Here is a 20616-nt window from a genome sequence, read left to right as displayed (position 1 = left end):
CACATATCCACCCTCCTGGCATAGAGCAAATAAGAATTCTCAGGCAGGGATAAGGTTAAATTACTCTAATGGCAAAGCGAAAAACATCTTAAAGAGAACTAATCTAAAGTGATGGTTTGTCTCTCGCACAGTGAGAGGGATATTTAATTGCTGCACACAGAACGGCATGCTTTTCTGATCCAATAAAAGGAATAGCTTCTTTCTGACCAGAAAAATTCAGAATCCTTTCCCCAAGCAAGACTCCCACTGAAGCAGGCAGTTGCAGAAGGAAGATTTGGCCCTCACTGCATGAAGCAAATAACCCATCTAATTCTCTAAGCAAGGCAAGCACACATGAAGGAAGCAAGCCTCTCCCCAAGACTTAGTTGTTCTCTTAAGTTTCTAGAAATGTTGATGCTTTGGCATCATATAGGACAGAAAGGTATGCAGATTTCTGAGCAGTGTTTATGCCCAATGCTGGAAATAAATAGGACAGCTTTACAAAACATCAGCAATTACATTAAAATATATAATTGCTAATGGCTCCTCTGTATATTTAGAGAAAGCATCTAACCATGTTGTTTCAAATCTGACTATATTGTTAATGTATCAATAAACAATGACAAAATATACATCATCTCTAAAAGAAGAAAGTGCCTTGCACACAACATCTCCTTGCACAAAACGTGTTCGATTTATAGATCAAACAAATCAAGTTGCTTATATCCCTGCCTTAAGGGCAGTGTCTGCTTAAGGACATTGCTTGGGTAAAATATTTGAATGCAACCTAGAGCAAAGGTAAATATGTAGGACTAGATGGTCATACATATTCTCCTTGCATATGAGAACTGACAGGGTGTGGGGACTTGACTGGCCCTGGGAGACCTAAACATTTTACATAATGTGGTCATAGATGGATGGTTCATCTTGTCTATTCTAAGCCATAAAACTAGAGGTTAAGAATTAATTTCAGTTTTTCTCCACCTCTACCCAAGATAGCACATTAGAAAGAACACTTTTCTATTGCATTTCTAGATGCATTAGACACCTGAAATTTAAAAATTTGCACTAATTAGCCTTTAAGTGCCTGATCATTAGAACGGAGAGCTATCACACGACAGCCATCTAAATGAAGATGCTGACAGAGAAGGAAAAGAAGGTTCTACCAGAAACTTTCTCTGTCATCCTACTGGAAGGGTGTTTCAAAGTAAAGTAGGTTGTTTTTTACCTTCACTACAGCAAAAGATGAAGGTCCATTTGCTCAGATGCTTTATCCTTCACCACAGTCAGGACATAATGTTCCTCCCAGTTCCAGGACTTTTATGCTTTCTTGTTCATCCCCAGACATTCAGGTATGATCTGGGGTGCTCAGCTAACAGGTTTCCTGGTAAATATAACCTTTACAATAATTTCCTGACATACACAGACCAAAGATCAACCTGGAAGGAATCCTGAAGATTCTGTCCTGTAATAGACAAGGGAACAGAACTTTTATTTCAGGGGCTCCTAGCTGCTTTCAGGAGCTCTATACTTGCTATAAAAGTATTACAAGATAAAGCTGCACATGACTTGTTACCATGAGGATTTAGCACTCCTATGAAATTATCTGCTAATTTAATCCAACCACCTGGAGCAGATGCCAGGACTCGTTCTGAACATCTGGGGTAGACCCAGCTGTAGGACCTGACTTGCATCCAGACTTAATGGTCTAGATTAGCACCAAAGGAATGCCTAGATCTGCCAATACCAGCAGCTCCCAGTTGTCTGCAACAGGGGATGAATGAAAGAGGCATTTTGAAAAGTAAATACAAAAAAATCCCGTCACAAGGTGGGGAGCAAGAGGTCTGAAGGAGGAGAGAGCAGCAACAATGTCCTTCCCTGCAACACATCCGTGTCCCTCCAGGAAGGCAATCCAGGGGCAAGGTCCCTTGCAGTCGCCATCCCCAGGCTGGGCTGATTCTCATCTAACACACTGCTTTGGTGGATGTCCATGGCCAGGCAGAAGCCATCCCAGCCCCGGGGTTGGGAGCAAGTTCTGGGTGATGCCCCAGGCACCCATTCACCACAAGCTCATTTAACAGGCAATGGGCACTTGAGATTATGGGTTATCAGACTCTATAGAATGCTGAATCACACCTCAGAGGCGTTTTCTATCACCATGGGCCTTATAGGGCACTAACAATAGGGTTTTGCTCACATAAAAATATGGGACTTCAGTCTGGAGGGTGTTCAGTGGGGAATGAAGAGCACAGCAGATTCTATAGAGAGAATGAAGAGCTCTTCACCCAACCCCTACCACAGAGGGCTGGTACCTGTGCTGTGTGAGGATCTGCAGGCTCACTTTAACTCAGGTATGGAGTTTGATGAAGAGTGACTTTACCCCTAGGCTCCTCTAACTATCCCCCACAGTACATTAGCACATGAAAGAAGAGTGAAGAAGAGCTCCTGGAAAGCCAGAAGAGATTACTTAAGAGGTTATGCAGCCTCTTTGAGAGAGCATGGAGAAATTAATGCATGAAGATTTCCTATCAGATAACAAAGTCAATCTAGCTGTAAAAAAGTCCAGCTCCTAAACATTAAAGGCATTCACACTTGCAGGCGGTTTTGCCAGCACTTCACAGATGCAAGCAGTTGCTCACCTACATGAACAAATGCAGAACTGGAGCCCTTGTCCTCTTCACAAACAGAACCTTACGAAGCCTGGCATATGCTTATTTTGTCAGCGTTTGCAAGAACTTGGCCAGTACCAGGAAATCTTTGGCAGCAAATTTGCTTGTCTTTTGTGCTCTGCATTGGGTCCCAGTTCCTCTGTAAGATGCACTTTTTTCTTGCCTTTTCATGCAGCACCATCCTGAATTTAGGCAAGAGGTTTTATACGGAAAGAGAGGCTTTATCTGGAAATCTCAGTAAAATCAGTGCCCTTCAAGCAGCATACGTGAAGTGGGGAAAGCAGTGGGGCAGGAAGGAAGGGCAGTTCTTTGCCCTTCAGAGGCACAGCAGTGAGGGGCAGGGAGGACTGGGGAGGTGCCGCTTAAAATCCCTGTGCTGCAGCCACATGTGAAATTGCTCAGCTGCTACATTCACTCCCTAGCACTTTCTGTTCCCTGCTTGTGGTAAGTGGAGGCTGTTTCCTTCTCTAAGGTGCACCATGGCAAAACAAAGCACAGAGCACAGGCAAGCTGGGGTCTGCCAAAAAAGCTGAAGGCACCAGTTAGCACAGAGGTTGCACCAGCCCATTATATAAAAAGAACATACGGATCCCTGAGAAATCTCCTAGATCCAGCTCCCCCAAAACACAACACCCTGTTTGGCCAATTTCTCTTTTATGCAATCACCTTCTAGTTCCTCTTCATCCTTGCATGGAGGCTTTTCAAATGTGCTTTTAAATAAAAGATCCATGGCTGTATATAAGCAACCCTCATCGGGTGCCTGCCTGGTAGACCAGAGCTCCTTGCTTCTTAAAAATATATTAAAAGCAGCAGCTCTAATGGAGCTTATTATCATAAATGCTCAGTCCTTAAAATCCTGACAAAAACACTTAACAATTAAGCAGCTCACACTGTGCCACTCTATGGTCTGATTATTTTATTGGTGTTTTCTTTCATTTCTAGAGAAACTGTTCTTTGAACTATAGGTAATTTTATACAATCTGTTATTTACCACAACTGCAGCCTCTAGACCCAGATAAAGTCCACCTGATGTTTCTTACCGGTTTCACTTGCACTCGCATATTAATACCTTGGGGACTCACATAAAATTTTTCTTAGTAGGATATCTGCTCTCGTATTGTTCAGCTCAAAATTTAAAAAGTGTTTTAGATTAAACTGCCTACCTTTTTAAACTGGCTCCCCTGGAATAAAGTTCAAAGATCCTTAATAAGACTGTAACACAGTAAAAGGTTGTAAAATACTCCATTTGAGGGTTGCGCATGGAGACTAATACCAAATCACAGCCTCTGTAATTAAAGCTGACAGCTGTGTGTTGTGTTTGCATACCGACTTAGGATAAATAAATATTTCTGTGGAGAATGACTCTTGTTCTGCTTTGCTGTGCCACTCTCCCGGGCTTGCTCCCCCTCCTTTCAGCCAGCCTTGTGTGTCTCCTTCTTACCCCCCACTGGAGGATTTTTCAAGCAGCCACCCTGCATGAGGAAAATCTGAGCAACCAGTGAGAAAGAGTAGGAGAGCCATGTGCTCTTCAGCCAGAGAGGGGAGAAGGACATTACTAAAACATAAGGACCAGACAACAGCTACGTGAGGTTCTGCTCTCAGGAGGGGACTGGCTTCATCTAAATTTATCCTTCTAGAAGCTGCTGCCTTCTCTAAAGTAGTCAGCCAGTGTCCTTCTGCAGCCAGTGGGGAGAGACAAAGCACAGCCCGAGAAGAATTCCTGTGCAACAGATGTCTAAAAGTAGTGGGAAGATTCCTCACTCCCAAAGATGTTTATGTCTCCCCACTAATTTAGAAGAAGCCTTGTTTTAAGTGTCCCAGGGTATGACTATGGGCACAAAGCTGGAAGTATTCCTGCTGTCACATTGGATAAGTTTCCCTTCCAGTGTCTCTGATGTATTAGCTTGGGGGACAGGTCCAGCCATCCTTCTCAGAGGGCCATGAAAGAACAGAGGGAGCAGGAAGGGCGGACATTAAAGCAGTGTGCAGCACCACTGTGCTTTGTACTTGTGCAGATCACAAAAGTTACTTTACCTGTAGCCTACTTCAAAAGCTAAGGAAGCCAATGGGCATGCGAACATACTGCTGCACTTTGCAGTCACCCATGAGTTCAGCACACTCTTAGCCATTGATGTAAAGGTCAAAGTGAAAGCAAATTGTCTTTTGCTTCTGCACCAGCTTGCATTTCCCATGCTCAGGATGGTGTTCCCACAGCCAAAGGAAAGGAAACAGAGCAAGCATCTAGAGAGCAATGCTTGCTTTTCTCCTGCAAAGCTCTGCCCACTCTTCCCCAGCTGCCAGAGCAATTTATTATCTCCCTTGTGCTGTGGCCTCTGGGCTGTATAGTTGAGGGTGAGCTTTGGCAGTCCCCAAAAGAGATGTGAAAGAGATGGAAGCCACCTGTCAGAGGTGCCCATACCCATCCTTTAGCAATATTCTGTCAACTCTATGTTTTCTGTCCATGTGTTGGAGGACTGCCCAACTGAGCGGCTGCTCAGCCCCAAAACATTCATTTAGCAAGGAAAAAGCTGCTTCTGCCTGCTGGGCAACCAGCAACAAGGCTCTTGCCAAAGCCACCCCTACCAAACCCACCCGATGGCCTGAGGAGTGGACTAGCATGCCCAGCAAGGACTTCCCTGCCTTGAGAATGCTACCAGCCTAGCAGGGTCTGCAGTTAAGCCCAAACTAGGCATGAATAAACAGGGGCCAGGTTTAGCTACAGGGAAGGAAGGTCGTGGCTGCTGCCAGCACTTCAGCACAAGCCAAAGCACTTCAAACATGCCAGGAAACCTGGCAGCACCCCATGGCTGGGGAGTGGGAAACCCTTGTCTCAGTGTACTGCTAACAGTCAGCAGCATGCACAGACAACACAACCCAGGGTGCAGGACATTTAAAGCCACCCTCAGTTATCTGTACCATGGTGCCCATTTGCTTCTACAGCTTCTTCTCCAGAAGGACACAGCTTGTTGTGCAACTCTTTACACTCAGTATGGCAGAATGAAAAGCCTGAAATTTCTCTTCAGAGAGCTCAAAGGGAGTCACACTTTGCCATCTAACTGTTTGGGAGCTGGAGGGCTGGTGGGCAGAGCTATCTCCTCCTATCCAGTTGTTGTCGTGGGGCTGCAGAGGAAGAGTGTTGTGTGACATCCTGACCTATTGTCTCATAAAAGCAAAGTTCTTCTCAAATTAACTCAATGCTTCTTCATGAGAAGTCAGTGCCATCAGTGTAAACAAAGAAGAAATATAGTCTGATTTTCTCAGCACCAAGTTTTCTCAGAAAACAACCTGAGAAAACATTGAGGTTTTTATTCAGTAGTTCTGATGGGCATGTGCTGATCAAAATAAGAGTGTAAAACATCTTCTCCCTTGAAACCCTTCTGTGAAGGAGCTATTTATTCATAAGGGGTTGCAGCTTATAAAAATTTGATGAAAAAAGATTTGGTGAAGGAAATTGTCGCAAATGTTAGGGGACTTGAGCGCCCCAGGGGCATGAATTACTTGAAAACGAGCATGAGTGCAGAAATAATCCAAGCTGACTGAGAAAACTACGGCCTTCCTGCACTGTCTATGGCATTGTCACCAGTGTTTCCTTTCCCATGGAATTACTAAGACTTAAGGAGTTGCATCCCACTTCTCTGCATCATCTGGGTTGCTTTCCCAGTGAATTGCAGGGTGAATTTCTCCTCCTGAAAAAGACTAGATGTGCTCTAAGGGCTGCCTTTGTCCTCACCACAGAGCAAACCAGCCAAGCATAAGCAGTGCTTGGACTTATGCCTGTACTCCTACAACAAGCCATACAGTCTGGCTTGACAAATGGTGATACTTAGCTGCAGGTAAGTGTATGTGTGGATGGGCACTGCAGGTTTACCAGGGACAGCTGGTAGCTCTGCGCACGCTTATGTTGCACAGTGAAGTTCAGCACAGAGAATCTTAGGCACAACACAGCCAGCATGAAGTGAGTAAGGTTTTTTGTGTGGTGCCCCAAGACATATCACTTGGGGCAATCTTGGCTGCTCTTCTCCTTGTGGCACTATGCAGTATACACTTGCTGTCAGGCATGCCTTCACATTTCTGCCTAGTCCAGATGCTCTCACTACAGGCTTGAACAGATATTTTTATATAGTCCTGAGCTACGTAATCCCTTCTCTCAGCTTCTTCACCACTTAGAATCCAAAGAAGAGGCTGAAGAAACACAGAGGGTCATTGGGTCAAAATGCATGTAATATCAGCTACAGTGCTTACTCTACAGAGCTGTTTTAGGCCATTGTGTGTACTGTTACTTTTTTTCAGGAAGCAGAAAAGCCTGAAAATGCAGGTGTTTTCCAGTATAACCATCTCTTCAGCGCCCAGAGTGGAGCATAGCTTCATGGAGACAGTGGGTCTTCATGGATGCAGCACAGGTTTGGGTCTTGAAGGGAGGAGGCTGGTTTCTGTCCTTGGCTTTATCAGCATGCTACACATAGGTCAAGTCCTAGCTCCTCTCTGACTCCATACTTTCAGTCAGTGAAACATGTGTGATCATGGGTTTTAGCAGCTCTTTCATAAGTACTTGTGAACAGCCTTATGCAAGACCAAGATGTTAAGGTGCTAGCTCTGTTCTGGAAGAAAGATAATTCTGGTGATCCCTCTAGAAAGTGTCTTACTGGTTTCAAGGAAAGACTGCTCAGTTGAGGTTTCATGTGGCCTATCTGAGGCAGTACAAAAAGAGTAAGGCAAAGACCCCAGGACTTCTTCTGAGACAGCTCACTCAGGACCACTTCCTCCTAGGGACAATGCTGCTACCTGGAGCAGCTGGACATGGAGATGGGCAGAGAGATGGTATCAGTTCCTTTTTTTCCACTCCTTTACCACCATTCTGCCATTAGTCTGTACCTGCACATTAAGGTTCTGGATCTGCTGTGATTTTTTTATCTTTTTCTTTTTTTAAAGAAAAGTGGGGTTTGGATTTCTGCCCCTTTACTGGCTGATGAAGCATGGGAGTCTTTGCAGCACGTCAGACAGCACTGCAAGCCTTTGCTTGGACAGCTGTCACTTGAGGTTGACAATCTGGCAAGGACAGACTTGCACAAACTTCCATATTGTGGTTAAGGCTGTGATGTATTAGGAAAGCTAGATGTTCTCATCTAGCTGGCTTCAGCTTTGCTTACGTCTCTGAGATTACACAGATGGCACTAACTTGCAATCTGCTCCAGGCTGTATCTCTGAGTGAGCTCCCAAAGTGGTATCTGTAGAGCTCCCTGATGACTTGGGCATCTTTGATCACCAGGTGCCATCACCTGTCTGCCTTCCCATGAGCAGGGATGCCTTGCAAGGACAGTTGGGTTTGTTCCTTGGAGATCCCAAAAGGCCATAAGGGATACAACCAGGTTTAAAATTTTCAAAGCTGGCTAAGATGCTCAGCCAAGCAAACACCATTTGTTTCAGCTGGGAGCTGCTATCAAATCCCCAATTCACACTGAACAGTCAGGGCTGTTTAAGTAACAAATTAATCAAAAATATATTTAAACTGACTAGGCTCCTAAAATGTTTAATCATGGCTTTATTACTATACCAGGTCTCTGCATCTTCAGTTAACTGTGTTGGAAGAAATACACTGAATCCACACTTGCAGTGCTCAGATTATATTTCCACTCTGGGAAACTGATGGCTCTGTTTTAAATACACACGTGCACACACATATGCATATTTTATATATATATACACCTGTCTAAAATGGGTTCATGCTGAATTGTAACAGAACCCACTCGACAGTGCTGCACTATAAAAAGCAATCTCTAGGCAGACAGAGATAAAGAAATAAACAATATGAACACTTTGGAGATCAGGAGCCACCAACGTGCACAAGTTAAAATCTTATGTACTGTGCAGCATTAGAAGAAGAAGGGGAATAAAAACATGACAGACATCTGTAGTTCAGATATAATGGTGTGTTATTCTTTGATTTTTAGCAAAGTAGAGAACCAGTGCCCACATAGGCGCAATGGCAAATTGATGCACTTACTTTTGGGTTCAGAAATAATTGTTTTCTCAAACAGCACTGACAATATATAAGTCCTGGTAATGCATATTTGTATATGCACCAGGAAGAATTAGTGGGCATTGTTTTTTACCACTTGCATGATTAGAACCTATGTGGCAAGTCTAGCCAAAACAAAAGAAAAAAATTAAAACATTAATTAGGAGAGAGTTTGCTGTTTCGGTATTTTTTAAGGTAAGAGTGTGAACTGAAAGCTGGGAATCAACACAATTGAAAACACTCCAACTGTGTTGGGCAGCTCAGCAATACCCCTCCAGGCCCCTGTGAAATGACACTGGCTATTTTACCTAGTGGCTGACACTTGAATCCTTGAGGGGATCCCAGAGACTACGCTGTTGCCTTCAATTGCATGTTTTGTTGCTCAGGTTTCCATGTGGGACGCAGCTCAGCCCTGTGGTAATGTTTCCAAACTTTGGGACTAGCAAAGAACTCAGAATTATTTATCTATCATTAAAAAAAATGTGACTGAAACAGTAACACAGTATTTCCTACAGTTCGGCTTCCCACCACAGACCAACTCAGCAGCAACATTTGTTTCTCATTAATTCTGTGGTTTTAGCTCATTGGATAACCAGGTAGAGGAGGGTGCAGGATGGAGCCATGGTCTCTGAATGAACCACTGTGTCAGATATCAAATTCTTTTCCTGTACTAAGCTTTCCTGCTACCCAGACCTCTGCTGTAACAAACTGAAGCCATTGTTTTCAGTCTGCGATCCTCTGCAGTCATGCCTATGAAAGTGCAATCCCATTTAGAAATTTCCAAGATGGACTCCTGTACAGCTGATATATTCATTTATTTTGCTTTGTAAGCAGACCCCTCAGCAGTAAATCTACAAACAACAAGGACTGAGGTTTCCAAGCCATGAACCACAGGCCGGTGCTTCTGTGGCAGCCAGAGTAAGAGGGCAGTTGGCTGTTCCATCACCAAACAAGGTGACAAGGCCTTTTTTTGGTGTTTGTAGAAGACAACTCCTGGTATTGATAAGCACACAGGACAAGCAGATTGAACAGAAAAATATTCTCTTAATTATGTTAATTTTCAACACTCTTATTTCTTCACTATACTACCTGTGTAAAGCCTCTTAAACCAATGGGTATTTCCACTCACCCTATTTCCAGAGGTTTTCTACATGAAATCTTCATACACTTACAAGGACATTAAAAGTTCTCTTCTGTTATTATCCAATATGGCCAACTGCATGGACCTACAGATCTTGCCTTTGGCAGTTTATTGCCAAATGCATTTGAATCTGTTTGGCCCCAGCTAGTTTGATCTAGACTTTACTTCTGATCTACTTCAATGCTAGCTTGGTTATCAATATCAGAAACCACTCTAAGTCATGAAGACATGCCTTAAAGGAAGGCACAAACACAGTACTATATAACTCAGTAATGAACTACCCACTTGGTCAAGCTCAGAGAGCAGAAGATCAGAGTTGAAAATTATATTCTTTTAGGGCCTGTTCTGGCTAAAGTGACATTGTATTAAAGCACTTAACATTCCCTTCCACATTGAAGGGAACCACCCTGTTCACTGCCTCCCTGTGTGGCTGCACTTCATGCTACACAAATTTGCTCTTCCTTGTTTGCTTTGGAAACTTGTTGGCAGGAAGCCATCTCCAACTGCACATGGCATCTGGAGCTCAGGCTTTGATTCAGTGTGTTTGTCTCACACAACCCTGGATAAAAAGGGCAGATCAGTCAAGCAGGTATTTTTTTCTTAAGTTCCCAATACCACGACAGCAGCCTCCTTCTTTTGTTCAAAACATCTCCTTAAAAGATGCACTTTCTGATTTCTATGAGGATCCCAAAGGGGAAGACAATTAGACTCAGCTTCTTTATCAAACTCCAGAGCAAACAACTCGAAGCAAAACACTCAAATTTGATGACACACAGCAGCTGCACTTTTTTTTTAGGCAGTACCCTTAATTTTTCATTCAATCTCTAGTAACTGAATTAAAATGAAAGAGAAAAAAAATTCCAACAATCTAGAAATAATGTTCTTTCAGATCTCTTTCTTGTCTATATTTTTTGTTCAGGCTGGTTTTTAAAGGACACAAACTGCTGCAATATTGTTGCATCTTAGTGTTTGGTCCTGCGTATCCCCTTGTTTGCTACTTCTACCCGCTTCTTCCCTGAATTCTTCAACCACTTAAGTTAATTTCAATCAAATCTGATAAGAAGATCAAAACCACAGTAATACCAAGACCCTACCAGTTTTATGGGAATAGGCTGCAAAGTAAAGGGAGAGATCATTGAAAACACACCCATCGAGGGCAGGCCCATAGCTTTAGCTCAACCCATCAATCACAAGAAATCAGACCCAAAGAGGAACTTTATGAAGAGACCACCTGAGAGAAAAAAATGCAGATCACTGCTTATACCTTATTAGACACCTGAGAATCCAGCCACGAGGTACAAGTCCCCAGCCAAAGCTTGTTTCACTGCTAGAGCTACTCATTTGGAAACAAGCGTTAAGAAAAATTCTCATTCCTTTCTACTGCATGACTCCTTTGACCTCACTGGATTCCAGCATCCGCATCTATTCTTCACTCTTTCAGGCTCATTTCTTTACTTGATGCCAGCTGATAATGGTTAGGCGGGTAGCAAACCAGATAAGGCTCATTTCTTTCCCCAGTGCTTACTGCTTAATGAGGGGCAAACCAGACAAAAAATGTACAACATAATTTGTGTTCACAAATTTTGCACTTGGATATGCTACGGAAATAAAAAGTGTGACATGTTTATTAAGGGTAGGTGGAGCCCTTCCCATTTAATTTCTTTTTACAGGATTTTTCCAAAACAGCAAGTAAAGAGGGTTCCTAAGGACCAACTGTTTTGTCCTACAAATGCATTTTAATGCCACGTTTTCCAGTGGCAGTAGACACCATTGGACAGGAGAGGAGAAATTGCCCCAGAATCTCTGAGGAGTGTTTCTTTAATTTCAATGCATCAGTGCTTATAACTAACCCAAGTGCACCATCAGCAGTTTTTTCTCTGCTCATTTGACCTGTTTGCTGTACATGAGGGCAAGTTTGCAGCTGCCTGAGCCCATTTTGTGACTAAACTGCTTTCCAAGTTCAAGTTCATTAATAAGAGTCAGATTTGAGATTAATCCAGCTGAATGGGATCCAGTCAGGCTGGGAGGGTTAAAGCTATATTGTTGCCAGGGGAATAAAATACAGAAAGCAAAATACTGGAGAAAGTTTTCAAACTTGAGGGTAGCTCTGCAGTTTGGGAATGTAAAAATGGCACCCTTGTTCTATACATCAAATTGACTGACTCTACAGAAGGTTGGACTGCATTCCTTTTTCTGCTTGATCCTGCATCAACTTGGATGACCACAAGCGTGGTGAGTTACACAAAATAATTAAACTTGGACTGCCAGAAGGACAAGCTGTGATACCCATACACTACCTTTCTGTTACACTTCTGAGCCATTCAAACCTAAATTCTCTTGACTTCATCTGTTGGACTGCAGTGGTACCTAAGTGAACAAAAACAATATCAGTAATTTCTTTTGGTATTCTTGGGTTTGTTTTGGTTTTAATTTGTCAGTGTTGTGATATTTCTCTGTTTATTAATGAAGTTACAAGGTTGAAGACAAGATATGAAAAGACATCAGTTTTCTTCATTGCTACAACACAGAAAAACAACAAACTCCTAAAAGCACTTAGTGTGGTTCCTTCTCTGAGGTTTATTCTTTTTTAGATGGAACTAGAGTCTGTAAATAACAATTCAGCAAATCAAATTAATGACAGCAAAAGGAATTACAGAGGCATCTGGGTTACACATTCATCTAACCATATATGAGTTCCTCTTAAATGGCACTTTATGTTTTTGCAAATTGAATTAGACACAATCTCATTGTGTACATTAGCAGGAATTAAATACTGAACTAGTTCCAGAGAAGCTACATCCCCAACATGCCCCCAAACCCATTTTATTGATGAGCATGAAACAGTTTATGTAGGCTCAACAATAGTCCATGCATCTTTATTGAGATGAGTGAATTTTACATGGGAAATAAATCACAATTATAGCAAACATGAATGCTCATCATTCTCTGACCTCGTCAGCCTGACCTCCCCAGGGGCCCATGAGATTAGTTCTGGGCTGCCACTGAGATTCATATAATGTAAAAAACACAGGAAAGAGATAATTTTTTTTTCCTGGCTTCAATCACAACAGCACACAGTTATGGACTGCAAGCCAGGGAAACAGCTGCAGGACAGAAACACTACCACAGGTCCTTCTCCCTGAAGCTGTGCCAGCTCACAGTGGCGCTTATTACAGTTTGGCACAGAGTTGCTGTAATAAGCTTGCACCAACTTGGAGAAATTACTTTCTGTTGTAGCTTCTTTTGTTGTTTGGTTGCTTTGGGGGTGGAATTTCCTTTTTTTCTTTTTTCAGAAACAATCCATGTAGTCTATGTTTACAACCCTTAACATCATCCACCAGCCAAGGAGCATGGAAGGGCAAGAACACAGAAGCTGGCCTCCCCTCCTGCTTTCCACCCCTGTACTCAGCTGTCATGCCCACTATCACCATGCTCCAAAGCTTAAAAAAATACAACTCAGTTTGATGTGACTGTGAATAAACTGAAGCAAGCACATGACTCCCAGCAGTTAATGGCCACCAAGAGAAGAGAAGTGGCTTTTTCTGTTCAGAAAGCTCTCTGGATAAAACTATCACCCCCTCATATCGAAGTCTCCATTCTGGTTTATTTGTTTTGCATTGGCCTGGATTACGAACAGATGACCACTGCAAGGAAATACTAGAGCTGGGAAAAGAAAGTACATAAGGAAAAATGTGCTTTAGTCAGGATGTGCTAGTCAAGGTGTTAACTGAAGTGAACTGGAACTGGAAGGTAACAAGAAGCAGCTGGCATTTAATGTAGCCATAACGATTTTGTAATTAAAGGAAAATAGCTACTATGCTGTAAATATCAAGGCATTCTGGCCTACTTATCATTCTAAATCGCAAACTATTGCCAAGCTGGCAAAGCTGTATGGACTTTAATGATAACAAAAGAGCTTGTGTCAGCATCCACTGACTTTCGTAGAGGTGTCTGACGGAAGCAGAGGTGTGTTGCAGCACAGCCTCTGTACCTTGGCCAGGATGAGTTGCAGGAACAGTAGAAGAAAAGGCAAACACTGATTTCTTTCCCCTAGCCATGCCCTGTGAGAATATATGAGCTAGAGGGCTTCATAAGTGCAAGGGTTTGTTCCTCGAATAGCGCTTTTTCCTTCTAGTGTTTCAGGTGTGGACATAAAATATTTGAAGGAAGGGGGAATTCTAATAATGTCCTGTCAGACCTATTTTAAAACCATTGTGGTCAATATTCTGCTGTTTATACCAATCTAAAAGAATTCAAATCAACACAAGGTTGTAAGTAGTTATTAGTTGTCTGACAGCTTTTCCTCCCAAAACTCATTATGGGAATCTGCTCCAAATGAGGCCATTCATGCTACACTGGCTCTTACATAGACAGCCTTGAATTTTAATCATTTCATTCTCCTTTGTATGCCTCCACATTGCAGCCAACAGCTTGCACAAAACCAGCTATATTCCTGCATTATCAAAGCAGATCTTGGGCATATTGGTGAAATCGTTAGCTCTGCCCACTCTTGTTAGCAGGTTAGATTCATGCATCTGCTGGTGGTATTTCTCTACAAAAGTAGCTTTCTGAATGTTTTTTTCTCTACCTCTGTTTGGACCACCACCGCTGTACATTTCCCTGTTCCCAATTTTGTTCTCTAAATAACCACATCCTTTACATTATTACTAATACTACTTTGAAGCCAGTGCTCCATATGCATGCTAGAGGTGTAAAAGGGGGAAAAAAAGCAGAATCTTTTTGTCTGAAGTATTTGTGGTGGTTTCTCTGGACCACTGTGTGAATCGTGATTCTCTGTGGATGTCTGCTGGTGCTCAGCTGGCTTCTGAGCTCTCTTGTCTGTCGTCTTCTTCTCTTTCCAGGTGACAAACCACCAGTTTGCATGCACTAAGAACTGATCTGCTATTGTAGCTGCCTGAAGCTCTGCTGCTCCACATGCTGCCTCCAGACTAGATGTGGTACAAGTATAGCTGAAAACTATTGCACAGGGCATAGGTACCAGGTCATGTGTACCATCCAGACAAAGCTATCTGAGGTGTCCCCACCCCACCTTGTCTCCAGTGCCTGTCACCACTCCTCTGCTGAGGCTGGTTAGCAGAATAAAGCACCAAGGCTCCCTGACATATCAAGACAAAGGTGAAAGCCGGGTGGGGGGGTTACATGACCAGGCTTCACACTGAAGATCACACACGTACTGCTCAGTCATCTCTGCTTTGGGGCAGATGACCTACAGCAAACAGAGACAAGAGGCTGGGGGAGGAAGGGGCAGCACAAATGTCACAGATGAGTGCCATATATGAGTATGAGCACCTACACGCTCCATCAGTAGCTGTTTTTGTGTTAATCTTTCAGGTTGGTGTAATGTGGTACTGAAATACAAACTAGTGGTACCAAAGAAAATTAAGGACCCTTTATGCAACACGCTGTTATCTGCAGAGAGAACTGGTCCCCATGCCAGGCAATACCTAAAGAGTCAATCAGGAGGAAGTGGATAACTGGGTGGAGCAGGAAGACAGCCCTGGATAGACCCTGTTGGCTGTGACAGAGCAAGGACATACATCCTTGGAGTGATCCCTGATGAAAACAAGGAACAACACTCTAATAAACTGTTCTACAAACCTCATCCACTGCGGTGTGTGGGTGGGGTTAGGTTCACAGCCTGCACTCAAGCAGAGTCCCCGTTTGACCTACAGAGCAGCACACCTTCAGGGCATGCTTACCGGAAACTTCCTTGACTGGAATTACTCAGCCATGACCCAGAAGACATCCCTTCTTGGTGAAGGCCATGCTATATCCTGCTGTCCTTGAGACAGGCAGGTAGCTTGCAAAGCTTGCTCTCCTAAGCTCTCAGGCAGCCTATAAATTGAGCAAGGATTTATTTTTTTTTTAATTCTCTGTGCATATAACTCACCTGGTCACTAAACTGATTTTTACAAATCATCTGTATTTCTTCCAGTGAAGTAAACATTGGAAATATTTAGAATATTCAGAAAAAGGAGGCATTTTTATTATGAGATCTGCCACACTGGATGCTAGAAGGATACGGAAGCTACACTTTCACTTCTTGGTCTAATGTCATTTGCTAATTCTCTTACAAACTCCATTTATGTTCACTTTTGGACTTTGACTGAAAATTGGGGTGAAACTTTAAATATCCACTATAAATTATTATTCTCTACAATATTAGTTTTCCAGATAACATATATTTGTAGGGATTTATTTGTAGCAGCAAATTCAGATATAACTTAACAAACATGCATAAGCAGTCTTTCTTGTACTAAAATAAGCATGCAGTATGCAAGAGCTAATTCTCAAAAACCTATCAAAACTATGCTGAATTGTCCAAACTTGCAAACAATGGCATATTAATAGAAATGGAAACATTTTTTATTACCAAAATCTTTAAAAAGAACAGCCTGCCACAACAGACACAGGCAATGAGGATGAATGAACTGTGTGGCTGGACTGAGTGCTCACTGTTTATTCTGGATAGTTATTTAAATGGAAAACAGACAATTTAGACTAATTTTGTCCTGGTATAAATCTATTAGCATTAATGGTGTTGTGACTACTTGTACCAAACTCACATTTGCTCATATCTCTTAAAGACAGAACCATTTAACTGTGTTTTTAAAGCTGCTAGCTGAACTAGCTGCTTTAGAAGATGTGTATAGGTACAAGCTGTTAGGGCCTTTTTCTTCGAGGGGGGAACAAAGTGAACTCACTGAGTTCAGGGAAACAGGGACCATGAGAGAGAAAAGGAGGCCAGATCCTTGAGACCTTCAGGGAAAAGCCAACTGCCTCATGCTTTGGGTTGAATTGATGAGGATGAGTGAAATGATTCTGGTGGATGGTAAAAGAAGGGAGCTGGAAGGAAGAAAGGGAAGAGAAAAAAAAGACTGCTTGGGGAAAGCCAAATATGTTCAGAGCTAGCAGCCATGCCTGCAGTACTTGGGGGCCACAATACCAGGGCAGTGGAGCTGAATATCTAGGGAACAGGGAAAGGCCCTTCCGTTTTGGATCAAGGCCAAGCAGCTTTTAGACTGTACTGTCTGAAATACAAAAATGGGTCTGTGCCTGGGTATATCCACATGGGTATATCCACGGAAAGCTCTCTATTGAACACAATAGGGAGGAAAAAAAGTAAATTTAATATAAGCTCTTCCTTCTCCAAGAAAAGGAAAAGAAAAATCAACCCAAAGCCAGACAACCAGTTTTTGAATCTGAAATTTTGTAGTGCTGTAGAATTGGTGCTGCTTTTCAGGCCCATGCCCAATTTCCTGCATAGGAAAGTGAGGAGGGAAGACTCTCAGAAAGAGGAATGACAGTTTTGAACACATATCTTCCAGCTTGATGAAAGGTCTTTCAAATTGTCATGTTGTGGCTGTCTGGTTTGGACATTAATGATTCAGACATTTCTAGTACTTTCTCCTAAGGTTTCAGGAGCTTTGTCCAGCCTGTCACAAAATTAAAAAATTGAGTATGTAGCAAAAATATGTTAGTGTGGATTAATGTTTCATTTCTAATAATGATAATGGCAGACCTTCAGTTAACGAACCCTTCAGGAACAGCTCTGTAATGGCCCCCTCAGCCACATGGTTGTTAGTGAGCAGTATTTGCTCCCTAGCAAAAGATTACAGGCTCTGCAGCAGTTCACTGGAGGCAAGTATAAACTCTGAAGTTTCTCTTCAATATTATGTGCCCCTAATTCTCACAGATTTGCACAGTTAACCAAGACTGTGTCAGGGAAGCCAGTGTTAAACTCTAATTTAGATAGCAGCAATACCAGATTTCTTGCATCTGCACATTTTTCCAGTCTTCTGAGGAAATGATGCTTGGAATAAGTGCGTTACCCTTCACGCTGCTTATGTGTTTTTCCCACGCCTTTCCTATGTATGGCTTCTGTCATAGGTAGCATGACCAGTGATAAAAGACATTTACAGCACAGGGATTTTCCAAGGTAGCTTTTGGCTGCATTTTTGCTTCTAGCCATATTGTCTGCAGTCGGACACCTTACACAATGTGGAAGTAGACCAAGTGGTTTGAGACTATGGGACTGGCAGATGGCAGTAGACAGGTCTAAAGTGTATTGTTTTTAAGCAGCTCAATGCTCAGAATGAAAAATGACACTGGGTATTCAAGTGTGAGACAAAATAAATCCATTTTTAAATGGCGATGTCTCTCACTAAATAAAAATTGAAAGGCCATACTCTGACAATAGAGTACAGCCACCTACTTATGGCATGTCAGGACAGCAATTAGTGACTCACCCACCCACCTACGCTCCAAGGACGCCAGGGCCTAATGTCTCTATCATGAAGTTGTCACACACTGAGTTTAGACAAACAGTTTTTCCTACTGCCCACAGTCTGTATGGTACTCATCGCTTGTTCACTTTTCCAGGTCATCAACCCCTAAAATATCTCAAGGTGAAAATGAGCGAGAATGACATTAAACAAACACTTCCCTTTATTAGTAAGCTTGTAATAATATTTGCTTTAAAATCTGTTTGTTGATAAATGCTAATTAAAAACTAACTCAAAGCTTTGACTCTCTCTTGGGGTCTTTTGGACTCCTTAATTTTCAGGGCAATCCATATCCCACCTAATGTTTTTTGTAAGGTGATTATAACCACAACCTGGGGGGAAAAAAAAAAGAGGATTTTATATAATGGAGAAAAAGCAAAGAGAAGCATCTGGAGCAGAGAGATTATGAGAATTCCCAACTGCGCCATCAGTTTGTTGATGATGTGAAAATGAAGCATGGCAGTGACTTTTTCACGTGATGGTCAATGAGCTGCAGAGAATAGTCCATCTGCAAAGAGACTCAGAACCTGGTTTGTCCAACAAGACATCAGCCAGTTCTTCCAGAGCTTAAGGAAGAGGCATCTGCCAAGGTCTAGCACACTACCTTATTTTGTTGTGCATGGACATGGGAATTGGGGTGAATGTTGTCTGCTGATCAAAAAAAATTACTTTCTTGGTTCACTGTGGGGACAAAGCAAGCTAGTCAGGTGGAGAAGAGACCATAAAGAGAAGAGACAAAAATCATGGGTTAAATGGAAATGTGAAAAGACAAAATTTCAGCCTTGGAAACTGCTTGTATAAATCAAATGGGTCAGGAACTGATCTCTGCAGGCTATTAAGACAGCATTGTTCACATTTGAAGAGCTAAGCTATCTCCTTCACAATACCCTCCCAAATACCTGGTACATATTATGCTACAAGCCATTGGCCAGACATTGCCTGAAAGACTGGTAGGTGGCACAGACCAAAACAGTATGGGGGACCAAAAACTGAGCTAAAAATTAAGCATTTCAGGTGATTATATGCTGGTGCTGTGCCCAAGGTTTATTTCTGCTTTGCTTTTCAGCACAGAGGAGTCAAAGAAGACAGAGTTCTGCCCCAAGGATTACGTATGTGACCCTTACCCACAGAGAACCTGAAGGCGAGGAGGAACAATTTGACTGAACTCTGTACTCATTTGCACAGTTGCTCCATTTATTTTATTAAGTCAAATTGAGTAAGTTGATATTTAAATAACATATTCTCACATAAGTTCCAAGTCTCCCAGAAGAACCTGGAGGCTTCCAAACCTAACAATTATTCTGTGATTCTGTGATTCATGTACACTTGCTAAAAGGCAGGATCTCAGCCCCTGCAATCAGTGACCACTGCATCTTGGCAAGGGCTGGACCCCCTTCATGAAGCATCCCTTACTTTCAGGGTTCTTAGACATTTTCTCAGGAGTGCTGTTAATTCCTCAGTATACTAGCAGAACTATAACCCCACGGGGTCATTCTGCATGCACAGCAGACCCAGAAGCTTCTCTGTCTATTTGATAGGGTGAGACATCTTTTCCTTCTCAAATTAGCTGCCCTGTGGTAAATGAAGCCTTAGTACTGAACTTGAAGAGTGACTAGTCAGATACAACCATTTTGATATGAACAGCTGCCAGCAATGGAACTGCAGCTCAGGTCTGGGTGTGTGTTCTTGCCACCTTCTCCCCTCATCACATAGCCTGAACTTGGGGATAGGTTAGGTGTTTTTCACTGGGTTTTTTAGGCAGAGGACAAAGGAGTATTGTAGAATTTGAACTAGTTTGTTCAGCAAAAGGAAGGTGATGAAAAATAATAATAATCCCTAAACCCCCGATAATCAGATTGAGTTATTATTTGAGAAACTCCATTTTCACATAAGAACTAAAGCAGGAATTTAGTCCTGATTGCCTGAAAATAAGTCCCAACACTGCAAATGCCAGATGGAAAATAAAAAAGGCCCAAATGTACTATTTTTTCTTTTATATATTAGAACGGCTTGGGGAGGAAAATATTTGTTTTTATGTGTCTTGCCTTTAGCAGACTGATGCAAAAATGCTCATATCTAGGTAATAGGAAGATAATTTTCAAAGGCAGGCATGAGGTAGTAGAAAGTGTGTGGAGAATGTGACAACATAGATCAGGCTACACAGAATAAATAGCGGTGAGGTGAAACACATGGTCTGGATATGTTTGAGAGGAATGAGACAGAGCAAAGAAAGATGACTAAAAAAGTGGGCAAAGAGAGAACCAAGGCCATGGTGTGAGTTTAGGTAACATTCTTGTTACCACTGACCTCTGGCATGCAGAAAGGCAAATTTATGCTATGAGTGCTGTATGAGGTCACTTGGTATTGATAGGCTACACTCTGGCAAAATGGTCATACTCCAGTTGCACATTAGATTGGGAAAAATCCACTTCTGCTGATAGAGCTTGTTTCAGCCCTCTTGAGGGAATAAAAAAACCCAACCAGTTATTCTGTAAAAGAGTACTT

Source organism: Pezoporus flaviventris, unplaced genomic scaffold, assembly GCF_033815535.1.
Source record: "Pezoporus flaviventris isolate CSIRO_AGI_PZ_B2104156 unplaced genomic scaffold, CSIRO_AGI_Pfla_v1 ptg000030l, whole genome shotgun sequence".
NCBI lineage: Eukaryota > Metazoa > Chordata > Aves > Psittaciformes > Psittacidae > Pezoporus > Pezoporus flaviventris.
This window is presented reverse-complemented; position numbering follows the sequence as displayed.